Source organism: Hylobates moloch, unplaced genomic scaffold (assembly GCF_009828535.3).
Source record: "Hylobates moloch isolate HMO894 unplaced genomic scaffold, HMol_V3 SCAFFOLD_17, whole genome shotgun sequence".
NCBI lineage: Eukaryota > Metazoa > Chordata > Mammalia > Primates > Hylobatidae > Hylobates > Hylobates moloch.
Window position 1 is genome coordinate 41,703,148 of NW_026652292.1, and position 17,081 is coordinate 41,720,228.

At 35.6% G+C, this 17,081-nt stretch overlaps 1 protein-coding gene across 1 annotated transcript in view; it reads right to left on the reverse strand.

Moving 5' to 3' along the window:
* HCN1 (hyperpolarization activated cyclic nucleotide gated potassium channel 1) overlaps nt 1-17,081 on the reverse strand; it is a 401,400-nt gene that overhangs the window by 358,488 nt on the left and 25,831 nt on the right. The gene's annotated exons all lie outside the window — the stretch shown is intronic.

Below are 17,081 nucleotides of genomic sequence, written 5' to 3' on the forward strand. Positions count from 1 at the left end.
AAGAAACAGAAATAAATAGGATACTCTAACAATTTTAGTACTGCAAATTTATCTCAAGGAATACAGATTAGTTTTGCCATGGAATCTAGAATACCCTGGAGTTTTGCAGTACTCCAAATATTTTATGCTTTATTCTTCTTTTGCTTGAAATAAGAAAACTAATTTTGGTCTGATGCTAAAAAGAACTGAACAAGTTCTACTGCATATTTGAAACTAGAATCTACCTAAAATTTGTGTTTTTATTAGTACTTTATTGAACAACTACTTCAAATATATTGCCACTACTTTTCCAAAAAAAAAAAAAAAATTCTTTCTTTCTTTTTTTTTTTTTGAAACGGAGTTTCACTCTTGTTGCCCAGGTTGGAGTACAATGGCATGATCTCAGCTCACTGAAACCTCTGCCTCCCGAGTTCAAGTGATTCTCCTCCCGCCTCAGCCTCCCGAGTAGCTGGCATTACAGGCGTGCCACCATGCCCAGCTAAAAAAAATCTTTAACAGTTCTAATTTAATTCTGAACATGCCTATGACTACTAAGTACCTTTTGAAATATTCTTATCTCAACTTACATTAAAATTGAGAGAAAACCAGGAACTTCATTCCTGGTTTATATAGCTTAACTAAATTCACTTGACATAACTATAGCGTTATTTTTATAAGGGTTCTTTCAGTCTGTTGACACTCCTGTTAATCAAATATTTATAGTTGTTACAGTATATACTTGTAAAAATGAAAACATAAACTAACACAACTGTATCATCATGAAATGTCTCCAGAAACACGAGTTACTTTATCCAAGTCATAGTTATGTTATTTAAGGAGTTTTGTATAAACAATATAAACTTCCACGATAAAAATGTCTGTTCACCAAGATATTTTTGTTTTACATGAATACTCCTACTTAGACTATTTGAGCTACATTTTGGTGAGGTATACATGTGTATAAACCTTTCAAAGTTACTATCAGCTGTAATTAAGAATGACTCCTGAAATAAAAGCCGTAGTTGAAGAAAAAACTATAATAGGCCCTATCTCCCCTGTCTCCAGCCTCAGGATGTTGCAGAGGATAAGCGTTTGTCATTTTGAAGATTTCACCAGTATTTCTGTCAAACCTTGCCTGCGATTTTTGAAATAACTGTACAAATACCCATGTCAGTCATACAACATGTACTGCCAGTTTAAATGAAATGGTTTTATATCTTCTTCTTACGATGGAAATGCAAAATATACCATTCAACACAATAAGGACAGAGGAGAGATGCAGAGGAGGAGCAATATTGTAACAGCTATTTCACAAAGATATGGCATCACTAAACTCTAAAATGAAACTGTGTGTACCCTGAGGAGTTTTCACTTCTGGGCACTCCTATCAAGTCCCTTCTGTAAGCTTCTCTCTCTGCCCTCCCCTTCAAGGCTGTTGTTCCCCTGGGTGTCACACATAGCCCTTTTATCTTCCATTCTACACATTGCCCTTGAGAAATATTATATACTTATCCATGCCTTTAATAATTAATTTGTAACTGATGACCCCAAAAGCTTTATCTTCAGCCCATTCCTATCTTCTAAGCCTCCTAATCTTCATAATCAGTAGCCCGCTAAATCTCTCTCCTGGCGTATCTCACACGCATCTCAAACAGCACGCCTAAGCTCAAACTCATAATCTCCTCTCCCACATATATTTCTCACATATCCCCTATCTCAGGGAATGCAACAACTCTATATGTGATTTGCAAGCCAGAAACCATGGAGCCATCCTAAATAACTCCTGGCCCTAAGTCTACTCAAATCCATATCCAATTGATCACCACGGCTGTTTAGTTCTCACACCTAAATGTATGTTGTATTCGTCCATTTGCACTTTACTATTCCCACTGCAGCTGTCCTCATTCAGAAAGTCTTACCAGCTGTTTTATTTGGAGACAAGTCAATTAAATTATTTTATTTCACATTTTCTAATCTGTTCAAAGAAGATTATTATAGAACCAAATATACAGGGTTTTATGGATTAAACGAGACGATATATGCTAATCCCAGGGCCTGGCATATAATTGTGGCACACAATGCCAGTGGCCTAGTCAGTACCCATTTACCTTTCCTCACTTACCACAAGAAATCCAATTTTGTGGGAAGCACCCAGCAACCTAATGAAAAATACTCATTTCTGCAGACATCTTTGCATTTCTGTAATTAAGATAGAAGCTTTTTTTGAAGGAAAACTAATATCCCATCCCTCAGAGCAATAGAGATGAAAAGAAAGCACCATTCATTCTTTACTACAGTAATAATGCTTATCACACTATAGCTTTTTGCTAGCAATACTTATTATGGTCTGAAGCCATTAGATACCTCAATACCAGTAGGAAACTCTGTTAAACTCTATAATATCCTTTTAAAGTAACATTGACTCTATCAAAACCACAGGTGCTTTTATATGCTTACATAATATTGTCTTTAGTTAGCATGGATTCATTCCTTAGGTAACAAAAAAACACAATCATCACCTATTCTAGAAGTGCAGTATACCTTCTTTAAAAAAAATAAATGGGTTCTTAAAAATTGACCTAATGAAAATCTCTTACCTAATTGCCCATGAGCCTTTCTAGCTCTTTACTCTCAAAATTTCTCTTAGATACCCAAGCTCCTTCTTTACCTTAACTCTCAGTTTCTATGTCTTGCACATTTTATTACCATATCATCTTTCCTATCTATCCCCTCCTTCCATTCTTATTTCTCTGGTCTAGGCAGAGCCACCTTTTGCTTGAAATTCCTCATGAGTCTCCTGTCTCTTCTTTCTAATCAAGTCCCACCACTCCCAAAGCAACTTACCTAACAATCAATTTGCTAGGTCAACAACCAGCAATGACTCTCTCAATTAAATGAAAACAACTTAGTCTGTTTGTCAAGGCACTCCGGAATATGGCCTCCTCCTGTCTTTCCATCCCCCTCTTTTAACAACTGAGGACAAGCATCCCATATCTCAGGCAAGAGGGCACTTGCTCATGCTTTGCCCTCATGCCTACCTGGGTACACATACAGGAGATATGATTACTTCCATTCCAGCTCTCTTTCCACCTAACAGCATAGCATTCTACTTCTCCCTCAAATCCCATTCTGGCAATGAGTTTCTTAGTTTGTGTGTGTGTGTGCTTTTTTATTTTTGTTTTAGTAGACTTTATTTTTAGAGTAGTTTTAGGTTCATGGAAAACTTGAGCTGAGTGTATAGAGATTTCTCATGTACCTCCTGCCCCTACACATGTATAGTCCCTCCCCATTATCAACATCCCCTACCATTAAAAAAAATTGTTACAAATGATGAACCAACACTGACATCTCATTATCACCCAGAGCCCAAAGTTTACCTTAGGATTCACTGTTGGTGTACATTCTATGGTTTGGGCAAATACACAGTGACGTGTATATACACCAGTAATTTCACTGCCCTAAAAATCACATGTGCTTTTCCTATTCATCCTTCTTTCACCTCATTGGTTAGTTTTTTTTACAACCCTCAGAGCAGCACATATTCTCAACATGTTTCCTAATTTATTTTTGATTCTGTTACTATTTGCATGTGTTTCTTCCATCATTACTGATTTAAGTTATTTAAAGTTCAAAACTATATCTTGTCTTCTATATATTTTCTGCTATAAGATAGCATCTAAGATAGCAAATGTTAAGAATGTTTATTAATTGGATTTTTAATGAAAACATACACTTTAATGGGGAATATTTAAAGAAAACCTTTTATAATAAGCCAAAAAGCCATTAACAAAGTAAATAATAATTTCTTAATTTGTCTGGCATATAGATCTGGATTTTACTTATTAAGGGTTTTCATTTTTACAACAGAATACGTTAAAACAAATAAAATAGGAAACAAAGAGGTTAGAAATATGCTCTTAGGTTAGATATCTAAAAAACAAAAGAGTTGTGTATTTGAGACGATTTTACATATCATATAATCTATCTACTTCTATTCATCCTGCCCCAGAGAAAAAGTATTTGTAAAAGAACTTGCTTGGACTTTGAGGGCAGACCAGAGTTAAAATCCTAGCTCCACTAACTGGATGATTTGGAGCAAGATATTTAGCTGCCATAAACTTCCATTTTTTTCTGCTATCCTTAAGAGTTACTCTGTGTGAGGACTACATGCAACAGTGTATGCAAAGTGTAGCATATAGAACCTGTATGAAGAGAAGCCACGACCCAAAAATGACAGCTTCGGAATTCTTTTTTTTTTTTTGAGACAGAGTCTCGCTGTCCCCCAGGCTGGAGTGCAGTGGCGCGATCTCGGCTCACTGCAGGCCCCGCCCCCCAGGGTTCACGCCATTCTCCTGCCTCAGCCTCCCCAGTAGCTGGGACTACAGGCGCCCACCACCACGCCTGGCTAATTTTTTGTATTTTTAGTAGAGACGGGGTTTCACTGTGTTAGCCAGGATGGTCTCGATCTCCTGACCTCGTGATCCGCCCGCCTCGGTCTCCCAAAGTGCTGGGATTACAGGCGTGAGCCACCGCGCCAGGCCTAGCTTCGGAATTCTATCTTACACTGGAATCTCTGTGGTATCCTGAATAAGGTGCCAGTTCTCCACAAAGCCTGACATCAACAATGATAGGACTCTTTACTTATTTCTCCTTCCTTATAATAAATCCCCATCAACCGAAGGGGATGGAGAAAGAAACTGTTATGTAGAAACTTCCTTTCTCTGAAATACCAGCAAAGCAGGGAGGACACTCACTGGAAAACTAATGATCTTTATAATTACAGCAAAGTCATAATCTAGGTAACTATTTTATCGTTTTTACTGGAAATATATAAAATAGGCTAAATAAAATATTATCACTAATAAGTATAATATTAACTACTAATAAAATAATTTTCATAGGCCACTTATTTTTTATGTAGAGTGTATCTTCTCCCTATAGGTTTTTAGAAGAGAGAAAGTGGCGTTGTAAAGATTAGTCCATGATACTAAATCAAGAAGAATTTCAAATTCAGTCATACTTTTCTTTCTCTACCCACATGCAACCCTTTAAAGCTTGTGGTAAGGAGAACTCCTCCTTGTTCCTAACAAGAACTTCCCACTCTTCTTAAGGTTCCCCAGCCCCAGTTGCTTACGTTATCTGCTCTACTTGAAACAGCCTGAAGTCAGACATTTCTAACCTAAAGCTTTAATGAGATTTAAATAATCGCCATACTTTACTACTACTAAAAGTGCTTGTATTTACAATATTCTCTCTAAATATTGAATGAAAAATTCTTTTCTCCCCTCTCTGTGATGAAATAAATCTTTGTCATTAAGCAGAATTGAATAAAAAGATTTCTGGTTAATTACCTGACATGGTACCAGATTTACAGTCACTCCTATTTTATCTACAGTTGAAGTCAAATGATGTCATAAATCTGTCCCATCAAGTCACACTTAAGATTCACTTCTGAAAGAAAGAAATGGAATTCCCAAAAGATAAATGCTTTTGATAACTTCTCATGAAATATAGCACCTCTTTGGCTGATCTACAGCCATAGTGTGCTGCTTCTGTGAACTGTCACTGGTTTCAAAATTAGTGGTATTCTGGGAGATTAATTAACATCACTAGCTGCAATATAAAAGTTTGGACCATCATATTTAGAAGAATGGCCTCTTGATATCAATTATTTTATAAATATGAAACATGAATTGAGCACGTTTATAACAACTTATTTATCAACCTGCATAAATAAACAAATAAGCCAATAAATACCCAGCTGGATTTAATTTTTATAACAACAATAGTCCTCAAAATCAAGTCTCAAATTTTATTTAAAACTGATTCAATTTTTAAAATCTAATAGCCTGATGATTGGATACATATGTTTTTTTTTGTTTGTTTGTTTTTTTTTGAGACGGAGTCTCGCTCTATCGCCCAGGCTGGAGTGCAGTGGCGCAATCTCGGCTCACTGCAAGCTCCGCCTCCCGGGCTCACGCCATTCTCCTGCCTCAGCCTCTCCGAGTAGCTGGGACTACAGGCACCCGCCACCACGCCCGGCTAATTTTTTGTATTTTTAGTAGAGACGGGGTTTCACCGTGGTCTCGATCTCCCGACCTCGTGATCCGCCCGCCTCGGCCTCCCAAAGTGCTGGGATTACAAGCGTGAGCCACCGCGCCTGGCCTGGATACATATGTTTTGAAAACTAGCATAAAGTGCCTTCTCTTAAATGCTAGGTCCTCTTCCCAATCCTCTTAATACTAAGATTCACACTGGGATAGATATTTTGTAAAATATATGTATTTAGAAACTTTGCACAAAGTTTCATTGGCCAGGTCTGCTACTTGGTCTAATGCCTTGATGTCTCACAAGGCCAAATTTATTATCCATGGAGGGTGGGAAGGAAATATATTTTAAAAATGCAGACAACTCAAACATAGGCAATTTGGAGTGGAAATATGTTAACTTTCTTAAAATAGTAAACCCTTGCAAAATGATCCTATTTGAGGGAAAGTTTAGCCTAAGTAATGAATAAAACAAAGTTAGACTATATTTAAAGGCATTTAGATGTCTTCCAATAAACTAGCAATTTATCCAATGAGAACATGAGATGGGTGGGTGGTGCATTGTTTTAGCTACTCATGAAAATGGTTTATTAAATTAAGCTAATTAAATAGAAATGTAAAACCCATGAAAGTATTGTTTTGTACCAATCTAAGCAAAAGTAAACATGTTTTCTCTATTTCCCCCTTCTCCTGAAACTGTATTTTTTATTGTGTGATAACCTTCTGTCAATATTATAAATCTTATATTGCTTCACATACTCTTGTTTGTAGAATTTTACAACTACAGCTGTTCACCTCTCCTTCTTGAAACTCTCCCAAATCTTTGATTTCTATGATTCTACATTATAATAATTCCTCACTCATATTTCTGTATTAGCATAAACTCATTTTTCTAAATTCTTATCTGACTCCTCTTCTACCATTAACAATGTGGACATTACACATGACTCAATTCTACCCAACTCTTCTTCCTTCTATTCACTCTCTCCTTCATCCTCACCAACCTCCACAGGTTTAACTAATATGTTAAGGTAAATGGTTCTCAAATCGATCACTAGCTTTAACCTCTATTATGAAGTTAGGCATTGCTAACTATGCAGGATATATAGTTACACGTAACTATATATCCTGTATAGTTAGTGGCTTCCAAATTTCCCGATAGAATAGTCATATCACCAGACTTACATCTAGACTAACTAATCTTCTAGTCTCAAAATAATTCACCTGATATTTTTATTTCTGTTTATTATAGCATAGCTTTTTTTCTTTCATCCATCCACTATGCATAAAACTTCAGACTTGTCCCTGACTCCACTCTCTGCCAAGCTCTGGCATTTGATTACTTGCCCAGCTCTGTATCTTCCCTAATACAATATTTTTCAAATTCAGCTTTTCATTTTGTTCCATTGTCATCATCCTGGATGAAGTTCTTACATCATTATTATGTTTTCTAATTTTCCTGTTTCTACCTGCCCTAGTAAATTGCTTCCTATTTATATCCACTAGACTTTCCTATTGCTTACAAAATGAAATGTAACCATTCAAAATCCTCTTAAATATGTCCCAATTCAGTATCTGGAATTTTTTCACATACACAGTCCCAAGCTAAATTAAAAAGACTCTTTTTCAGAGTCATCATCTTTGCCATCCCCCACCCCAAAATGACAACTGGGATTTCCTTTTCCTAAACCCAAACTCAACCTCTACATTGCCTTACATTACTTCAACAGTCAAATAAATTCCAGTTCCTTCACAGAACTCCCTTTCACCTGATCTCCATCCCAGTTGGAGTTGATCTCCTCTTGTCCCAAATACCTATCGTAATTTCTCTACATGATTTTAAGCATCTGAGCACATCTATTACTGAACAGTGAACACTCTGCCATAATATGATGTCAACAATAATTTGATAAAGACTACTTAATAAACAGTCTCCAAAAATACTGTTTTAGCCCTTATTCCTAGCCAAATTAAATGCCAATCATCTTTATACTTAAATTGCCTAGCAAATAGTATATATACTGCTGATTTCCCAGTGATCAAATTCCAAATTAGTATCTGTGTTAATGATTTAAAATTGCCTAGCAAATAGTGTATATATTGCTGATTTCCCAATGATCAAATTCCAAATTAGTATCTGTGTTAATGAGGGTTTATTATAGCATTACACAATTCTAGTTAAAAATAAATATGATTATTTGTTCTTTTGGATGATTTCAAAATTAATCAGGTATAAGCCTTTATTTCTCCTCAAATGGTAGAATTGTGATGCATGTTTTTAATAAACTATTTTAGTCTTCTTGCTTTAGACAACAAGAACAAAGATATCATTCAAGGGGACTTACATTGTATCATTCAAAATCACTTCAAACGAAGGCCACAAGTTTCACTTTGCAGAATCCAAACATCTGTTCCTCCCTAAATATAACCCATGAATTATATTTCTGTAAGTCTATAGCTTTTATTAAAGGATACGGACCGGAGCAGAACTCCCTGGGTATTAAGAACATCTATCCTGTAGCATTCTATCTTTATAATGACATGTAGGTTTTCCATTTAAAAAACCCTTAATTTAAATTATTTAGAAATAATGTATAAAATAGCTCCTGGTGTTTAAATTTAGAGCTCTTCAAGAAGTTTAATCTAAAACTACTCCTTAACTTCTAAGTGTTTTCATTTGATGGACCATTGAGTGGTTTTTAAATTTTATTTCCTGCTTCTAACTCTTGACAATTTATTCCTTTAAGGAAAGCAAAAATACTGTCGGTGGTCATGTCATTCTCAACAAAAATGTATTCTAGTACCATTCACTCTAGTATACAATTCAGTAAACTGAGGTCTATGTTTTAGCTGTTTCTAAAGAAGGACAGAAGGAATACTGACATTTGGTTATCTTACTGATAAGATAGTCCCATGACACATATATTGAAGACATTTTATTTTGAAGCTCAACTGAATGACTGTGAGTTACAGACAGTTTTTTTTGTTTGTTTTTTTTTTTTTTTTTTTTTTTTTTTTTTGAGACGGAGTCTCGCTCTTTCGCCCAGCCCGCAGTGCAGTGGCGCAATCTCGGCTCACTGCAAGCTCCGCCTCCTGGGTTCACGCCATTCTCCTGCCTCAGCCTCTCCGAGTAGCTGGGACTACAGGCGCCCGCCACTGCGCCCGGCTAATTTTTTGTATTTTTAGTAGAGACGGGGTTTCACCGTGTTAACCAGGATGGTCTCGATCTCCTGACCTCGTGATCCGCCCGCCTTGGCCTCCCAAAGTGCTGGGATTACAGGCGTGAACCACTGCGCCCAACCACAGACAGTTTTATATTTACTGATATACTTTCATCCAACCACTGTGAAATTATGAAAAGAAAATAGTGATTGAATTATTTTCTGTCAATTACATGGCTAAGTTAAAGTTTATTCAAGTTTGGAGTTTTAATTTCAGATGGATTTTTCCCTCATTGCTATTGTAATCCTCCCACCACATTGCATATTTTCAAATCCTCCAGTTTATTTTTCCTCTTGCTGATAATACAAGTCACCTCCCTGTGTTTCTTGTTACTCTACAGATGTCAAAGAATCTTTATGCTCCTTATTAATACATAAGCTGCCAAAGCCATACATATCATTTGGATTATTGTTCCAGTTTGCAGGTGTGATGGACAGCACAAAATCAAACACGTAACTGTGCCCTTCAGTCTTTAAAATGTCCACGTTTTATGGAAGCTTTGGAATGTGTTAATGATCCTGATTTCTAGATATAACAATTTGTCTTACTGAATATTAAGGAGGCAGCATTAGGGCAACAAGTATTAAATATTAAATAAAGTATTAACTAATAAATAAAATATTTATTAGCTAATAGACACTTTAAAGACATAGTCGTTTGATACTCAAACAACCAAAGAGGTACGCAACCTTGTCTAAGTTTGAAAAGAGGAAAACCGAAACCGTCTAGTTAAGGACATTTCTTAATTTCTTGTAATCAGAAAGTTATGCAAATTGATTTTGAACCCAAGACCAAGTTCTGTACTTGCACTCTTTCCACCATATTCAGATAAATAATTTAAGAATTTAAGAGAAGTCTTCTTAAAAATCGTACACTTAGTAGAGAAGCAATGACAATACTTCCACCTATTCTTATCAGTCACCTATCTGAGCAGGTAGTTTACATAACTGTTTTCACAAGAGAAGGGGAATAGGCTACGATGCTATAGGTACAGCTCAATGTCTCGCCTTTGGTCTCTATGCCTTTCGATATAGAAGCCACTGAGAGTTTGCCTACATTCCCAGAGGCTCAAATTGATAGCTCCCCTGTCCTTATGCCCATATAGTAGCATGCAACTTCTAAACAGAGGAGCTACGAGATCACCTGTTTCAAAAGGGATTTCTGAATTATTTCTGCCTTAGCCCACAAAGATATCTCACTGGTGCATTGACCAAAGTCAGTTCAGATGCCTTAAATGCAAAAAAACACTTGGGAAGCAAGAGTCAAATGTAGTACCAAATACTCTCTCCAAATAGTTACATTATAATAATTTCAAAAAATATGTACACAGCAGGTATTGTTCTAAGTACTGTGAGAAATGCATACACAAACTATATGCAAATACTGCCCTCAAGGAGCCCCCAAAAAATGAAGACCTAATATGCCTAATATGAGGCAGTTAAATATGACTAAAAGAGAATTTAAGACATGTTCATAAATTGCACACCATAGGTACTCTGGGTTTCCAAAAGAGACAATCAGTTGGTTATCTTTTAAGTAAGTTCTGGTATTAAAGAAATTTAAAGACAGCATTTGCTAAGGAGTTCCTGGGGTTGCATATTTATCATAACACAAATATTAATTTGTCAACAAATATGTGCTGCTTCCTGGGCTTGCCACTATGCCTCCAAAGAGAATTAGATACCGCCTAATCCTCAAGAAAACATGAACAAATCAATAATGTCTTATAAAATAGTACGAGTTCTAGGTTAGGCTTTATAAAGGGTAGTCCTAAAAGACACAAAGGAGAGTGGTCTTCTGTGTGCATGACAACACTGCAAACATTCATCGAGCAGTAAACATAGTGCTAGTCCGTGGGTTGCCAGGAGGAATACCAAGAGAACTCGAAACAAGGTGGAGATAAAGGGATTAAATTGCATGAAAAGTTAAAAGGTCTAGTGGCATATTTACTTTTTCAGCTAATGTTTTAGATGTTATAGTATAAAATAAATCCAAGGGTATCCCAAAAGGTTGCTCCTAATATATTTTCAAGTCTTTGCTTTCCCAATTAAAATGCAGGCTCATGATCAAAGACAGCCAAGAATGTGATCAAATAAAATCTCAATTTAAAAAGTGTTAAGTTCCGTTTATGATGACAAATTTCATAATATCTTTTTCCTTCAAAATGATTTTCTAAAATAATCAACATCTACTTATTTATTTTAACAACAAATTTTTGAAGTTAAATACTACTCATTTCTACATATTTAGTGTCCTACAGGGATAAATAAGAATGACATTTCTATCTAGTATATGTTCTTTTCCCTAAAACAGTATGTTTAAAGATGTTATTTGATATTATACTGCATTGAGGTTTTCACCCACTGGCAGCTGCGTATTATCTGACGGAGCAGAATGGGTGATGTGTCAAGGAAGAAAATGATTCTACCAGGAGCATATGTTTCCAGGTCTGTAACAAACATCGAGGGTGTGTGGGCAGAGTAACATTTGCTATGGAATATTAAAGAATTAAAGACTGAGTTTCGTTAATTCTCTGAGCAATTCACACCAATCCTACAGCATACTTTAAGCAGAACTGCCAGTATAGTGAGAAATGTTCCATCACTTACAAATGAATCAAATGAATATCCACTCCAATTCACTACAGTACCCACAAAGAACTCATGTATGTATGTTTCTGCATAGGTATAACAAGAAATGTTTTTGTCCTATCTTCTTTCATCCTTTCCTTCATCATTTAGTGGTACTTATTAAATCTTTTTTGCTTCAATAGAAAATACACACATGGATGATATGGTGTTGCTCAATAGATAACAGAATCCCATTAGTAGGCAGATGTTGCACTTGCTTTTTTTATGTAGGCCAGTAACTTAGAGGAAATTTTTAAATTATTTATAAATTTACTAAGTTCTGCAAAAAGGTTTTGTAATTTACACATTTTGGCTCACTTTTTAAAGATATGGCTTCTACCTTTGGTTAATTTAAGCGACAGGCTGTGTATCTGGTTTCTTCAACAGCTTAAAAAGCAAACAACAAAAACAGAAAACTTGTGCAGAAATAAAATCTCAGACTCTTTTTAGTACCACAGAGATAACTGGAAAAAAAAGTAAAGACTCAAGAACAGATCTTATAAATGCATCAAAAATAGCAATTCTTAAAATAATAATTTTTGTTGTGTTTGCTGATTAGTAACTCAAAAGTCATTTCAAAACCCATATGGTGTCACATAATAACAGAAAAGATTAAAAGAGAAAGATCAACCTATAGAATATGTTTATGAGAATTAAACTGTGCCAAAACTCTTGGCAATTTAAAACTGATGTAAATGTCTTAATTTACATTTCTACCTAATCTCTCTAATTTCTCTGACCTTTTCTCTCACTAATCCTCAACCTGATCAAGGAGGTTTAGACAGGCTAGTCTATTTACTCAGCTTCATACCTCCTTTTTAAAATGTCTTCTGCACAACCGCTCCCTGTAAGTACTTGCAATACTCTCCCCCCAACTTCTCTTCTTGACATTGTCCATGCCCAGTTGAGCTTACCAACTCCTCCCGCATAATCCACGGTCTCCGAGCCACAGTCATTGTACTCTTCCTGCTGAACTTGTGTAGCCTATGAATCTTGGAATGTGTTAAATCTAATCCTAGGACAAGCAGTGGTGCCTCTAGAATATCTATTTAGGTGAAAATGAGGGGGTGGCAAACTGGGAATATAAAAAGTAGTTTAGGAGGATTTGAAGTAAAACTGTTTCCTTAGCCAGCATGCTGTTTTTGCTTACAGTTTAAATTACTAGTCAGTAAAACATAGCAATGTGTCCTAAAGATATTTATTCATACTTCATATAAGATTACAAAAACATTTGGGCATAAATTCTCATAAGCTACCCCTTGATACTTCTATATTAGGCAACAACCATGTCATTGTTCTGTTACATATAAAGAAAGGCCACAACCACAATATGTACATAATAAACCCAAATGAGCATTCATAGACTGAAGAAATTACTCTCAGACTTGGTCAGGTGGCATAGTAATACATTCCCTGAGTCATGTCCTTTCCTTCATATACATAAAATATTTTGTATTTTTGTATGTATGTGGACAATTGTTTTTAAAGGTCTATTTCTCCAACTACAGTAAATGTAACATGGCCAGGGATCACATCTCTGTCTACTTCCCATTATATTATATCACCATTGTCTATCTAACACAGTGTCTGCAACTACAGTGAACTCCCTAAATAAATTGAATAAATGAGTGGATAAATACCACAGCTTTAATAAATAAAGACACTGCATCATAGTATCAGTCTATATGTGTCTGTTTCTTGAATATTTTATTGTTTGGGGCACCTCAATATCATGAAAATGCAGACAAATTGGAAGCTATCCAGAAAAAATCAGGGGGGGTGGGAATGATTAAGGAAATGGAAAGCCTAATGTGTAAGGGAAGATTTAAAAAGTGAAATATCTAAAACTTGGCTAGATTAAAGCTATGAAAAAACATGACATATTCCACACATCCTTGAAGGTAAAGTGAGGACTTAGTTCGATCAGTATAATAAGAGGAAGAGGAAGAGCCATGGAACTCACGCTGGGCTCACTGGTCCTACAAACCTCAGCTGCTTTCAAGAAATAAGCCACATAGGGACATAGTAAGAATGAATGTGGGCATACTTTCAACCATCAGGAGCCCCTGAAGTCACCTAGTGGTTTCTCATGAGATCAGAGTTCAAGGATTATTCTCTGGCCTACAACCTCTCTCCAGAGACCCGTGCTGGTCCTGGTGGGTAGAAGCTCCCAGTCTCATAATTGTTTGCTGTAGAACAAATATCCAAGGAAAATCTATTAGTTTCCTATACTATTCATTCTTTGAGTAAAAATTATATATCAGACTTAAAAAAAATAAAGGTACTTAAGACTTACAACCCCCGTCACAATGAAAACTATAATTCCAAGAAGTTCCAAGAAAAGTAATGAGTTGAAAAACATTTTAAGTACTAGTACAGTGTCAATAGGTTTGGGAAAATATTAGCAGAGGCTGATGACATTAACAAATTTACAGTGAATTTTAAAACACGCATTGAAAGAAAATCATGCCTCGGATCAATCTAAATGTCTGCAAGTTATAAACTCAAACATTCTAGGATACTCTGAATTAAAACTTGATGAAATCTTAGGAATAAACACAACTAACATTAGTAAAGTGATTAAACTTTATAGCTCTCTTGTTATGTTTCAACTTGGTTGTCAAGCTATTGTGACATTACTGGAGTTTTTCAGACAATAGCCATGTTCCCAATTGCTAAAAAAAAACTCCTATTCATAAAGTATTTTCACATTATTAATTTTCACAGTATTAATTTTCATTGTGTTTTCTCACCAGTTCTATGAGACATATAAAAATGTTTTGTTCATTCTATGTTTACAGATGAAAAGTCTAAAACAATTAAAATGGTATGTGACTTGGCCAAGATCACTTGACTGGTTAATGGCATCTAAGATTTGGAAGCAGATTTTCTGGTAGCTAACCCAGGGCTCTTTCCTATGTAATGTCATGCATCAGATTTATTTTGATTTTGTATTTTATACCTCCCAAAATCAACCTTTTTTATGCCACAGATAATAGCACAATTTCCTTATATACGTAAGAGTAGCTCAATGAAAAATAATCTGTATTGATTATCAAAATAGATAGCTACTGATAAGGTTTGGCTCTGTGTTCCCACCCAAATCTCATCTCAAATTGTAATCCCCATGTGTGCAGGGAGGGATTCGGTGGGAGGTGATTGGACCATGGGGGCAGTTTCCCCTCTGCTGTTCTCATAATAGGAAGTTCTCACAAGATCTGATGGTTTAAAAGTGTAGCACCTCCTCCCTCAATCTCTCTCTCCTGCCACCACATAAGAAGTGTCTGGATTCCTCTTCACCTTCCGCCATGATTGTAAGTTTCCTGAGGCCTCCCTAGCCATGTGGAATTGTGAGTCAATTAAATTTATTTTCTTCATAAATTATCCAGTCTCAGGTAGTATCTTTAAAGCAGTGTGAAAACGGACTGATACAGTCACACATGCAAAATTATATGTTTATCTCTAGCTCCACTACAGATATATATTACTGAAAATGCATAAGATTCCTATGTGATACATTCATAATTTGGATTTAGATGATAGCCATTTCTAAATTCTGACCTTTACGGATGTTAGGAGATAAGCAAGTGTTACATTCTGTGACAAGAACTTGATGTAGTAAGCATGATGCTTGTTTTCTGCTTTGCTATTTTCCAAATTAATTGCTCTTTCCCTTAAAACAATTTTATAAAAAAAATATTCTGCACTTAAGCTAAAATAGTGGTCCACTAGTATCTTGTTGTCAGCTGTATTCATGTTTATTATTGACCAAAGCAAATTCTTTGGTGTTGGGGGAAAAACTGCTGAAGAGTAGTACTACGGCATAGTTGAAAGAAGATTAGAATGAGTGTAGAAGGGCTGAACTTCTCATATTTAGTATACCTAGATTTTATAATCTTGAGAAAATTCCCCCTGCTCTAGGTCTCTATCTCTTTCCTTATAGAAAGTGAACCCAGAAAAGTTCCAATAGTTTTCTCGAATCTAAAAGTTTTAGTCTGTGGAAATTAACCATGTGTCAGAGCAAGAAATTGAGAGAGTTAGAGCAACTTTAAAGAAATTTAATATAAAAAACTAACCTGGGGAAGGCAAAGAAGAAGAGATGGAGTCAGGAGTCCTTGTGAGAGAAAAATTAGTAAGAGATGGATTTGCCTGTACTTGAAGAGAGGAAGTTGAAGGAGTCAAATATAACTCTGAGGTCTTCTGCCAGAGAAGCTAGGAAATGATAATGTGAACATTTTGAGAGTACATGTGGGGGAGATCATAAGTTCAATTTTGGAGATAATGACTTTAACATGTTTCACATTCACATGGCAGAAGACAGTTGGAACTGTAATATTCTAAAACTCGGAAGTGATGCCAGGACCAAGGAAACAGCTTTAGGAATTGTACAGATTTGAGAACTGAACCTATAGAGGAACATGAGTCCTCCAAAGGGGAAACTATACATAGAAAGAAGAAAAGATCCAAAATGGTGGTCATGGGCCAAGTTCGTTCCAACAGGAAGATGGAGCAGCAAATGAGACTGATTTGAAAATTTCTCTGAAAGAAATGTAGATAAAGAACAAACTTTTAGATTGATCATGCAAAGAAAGGTTAGCATTATGAAAGCAATGGTAATGAGGCTGTACTGAAGAACAAATTGCAAACAGTGAACAACAGTTTGTGTGGAGATACACGATATTATAGACTATGTGTTAATGAAATGGGGCTGTTAACAAATGAAAGTCAAAGATAGGAAGGTCATAGAAAACATTCTAGAATAAGTGAAATTTGATTATTCTTTTATTTATTTAGATCAGTTTATGGTGTTTCCCATCCCCCTCTGTAACTGGAATGAAGGGAGGTGTAAAGTTGTTTCCTCCTTTTCAAGATTAGGAAACACCTGATTACATTTTAAGGCTGATAATATGGAAACTCTTAATAAAAAATAAATATGAAGAGTAAAAATGTGGAAAATGTAGTCATAGATGAAGAGAAAAAATTAGACATTCACCAAAATGGAGAAATTTGCTTTGAATCATAGATGTAATGTATCTGCCACACAGACAGAAAAAGAAGGAAAGGCAAATTTAGGAACAAAGTGAAAAAAACTAAACAAACAAACAAAAAACCAAAAAACTGCATCTCCAAATAATGTTTTACTGGAGCTTTTCGTTTTTCTTCAATAATGAAAAAAGTTAATTGCCACATTCTAAATCCAACA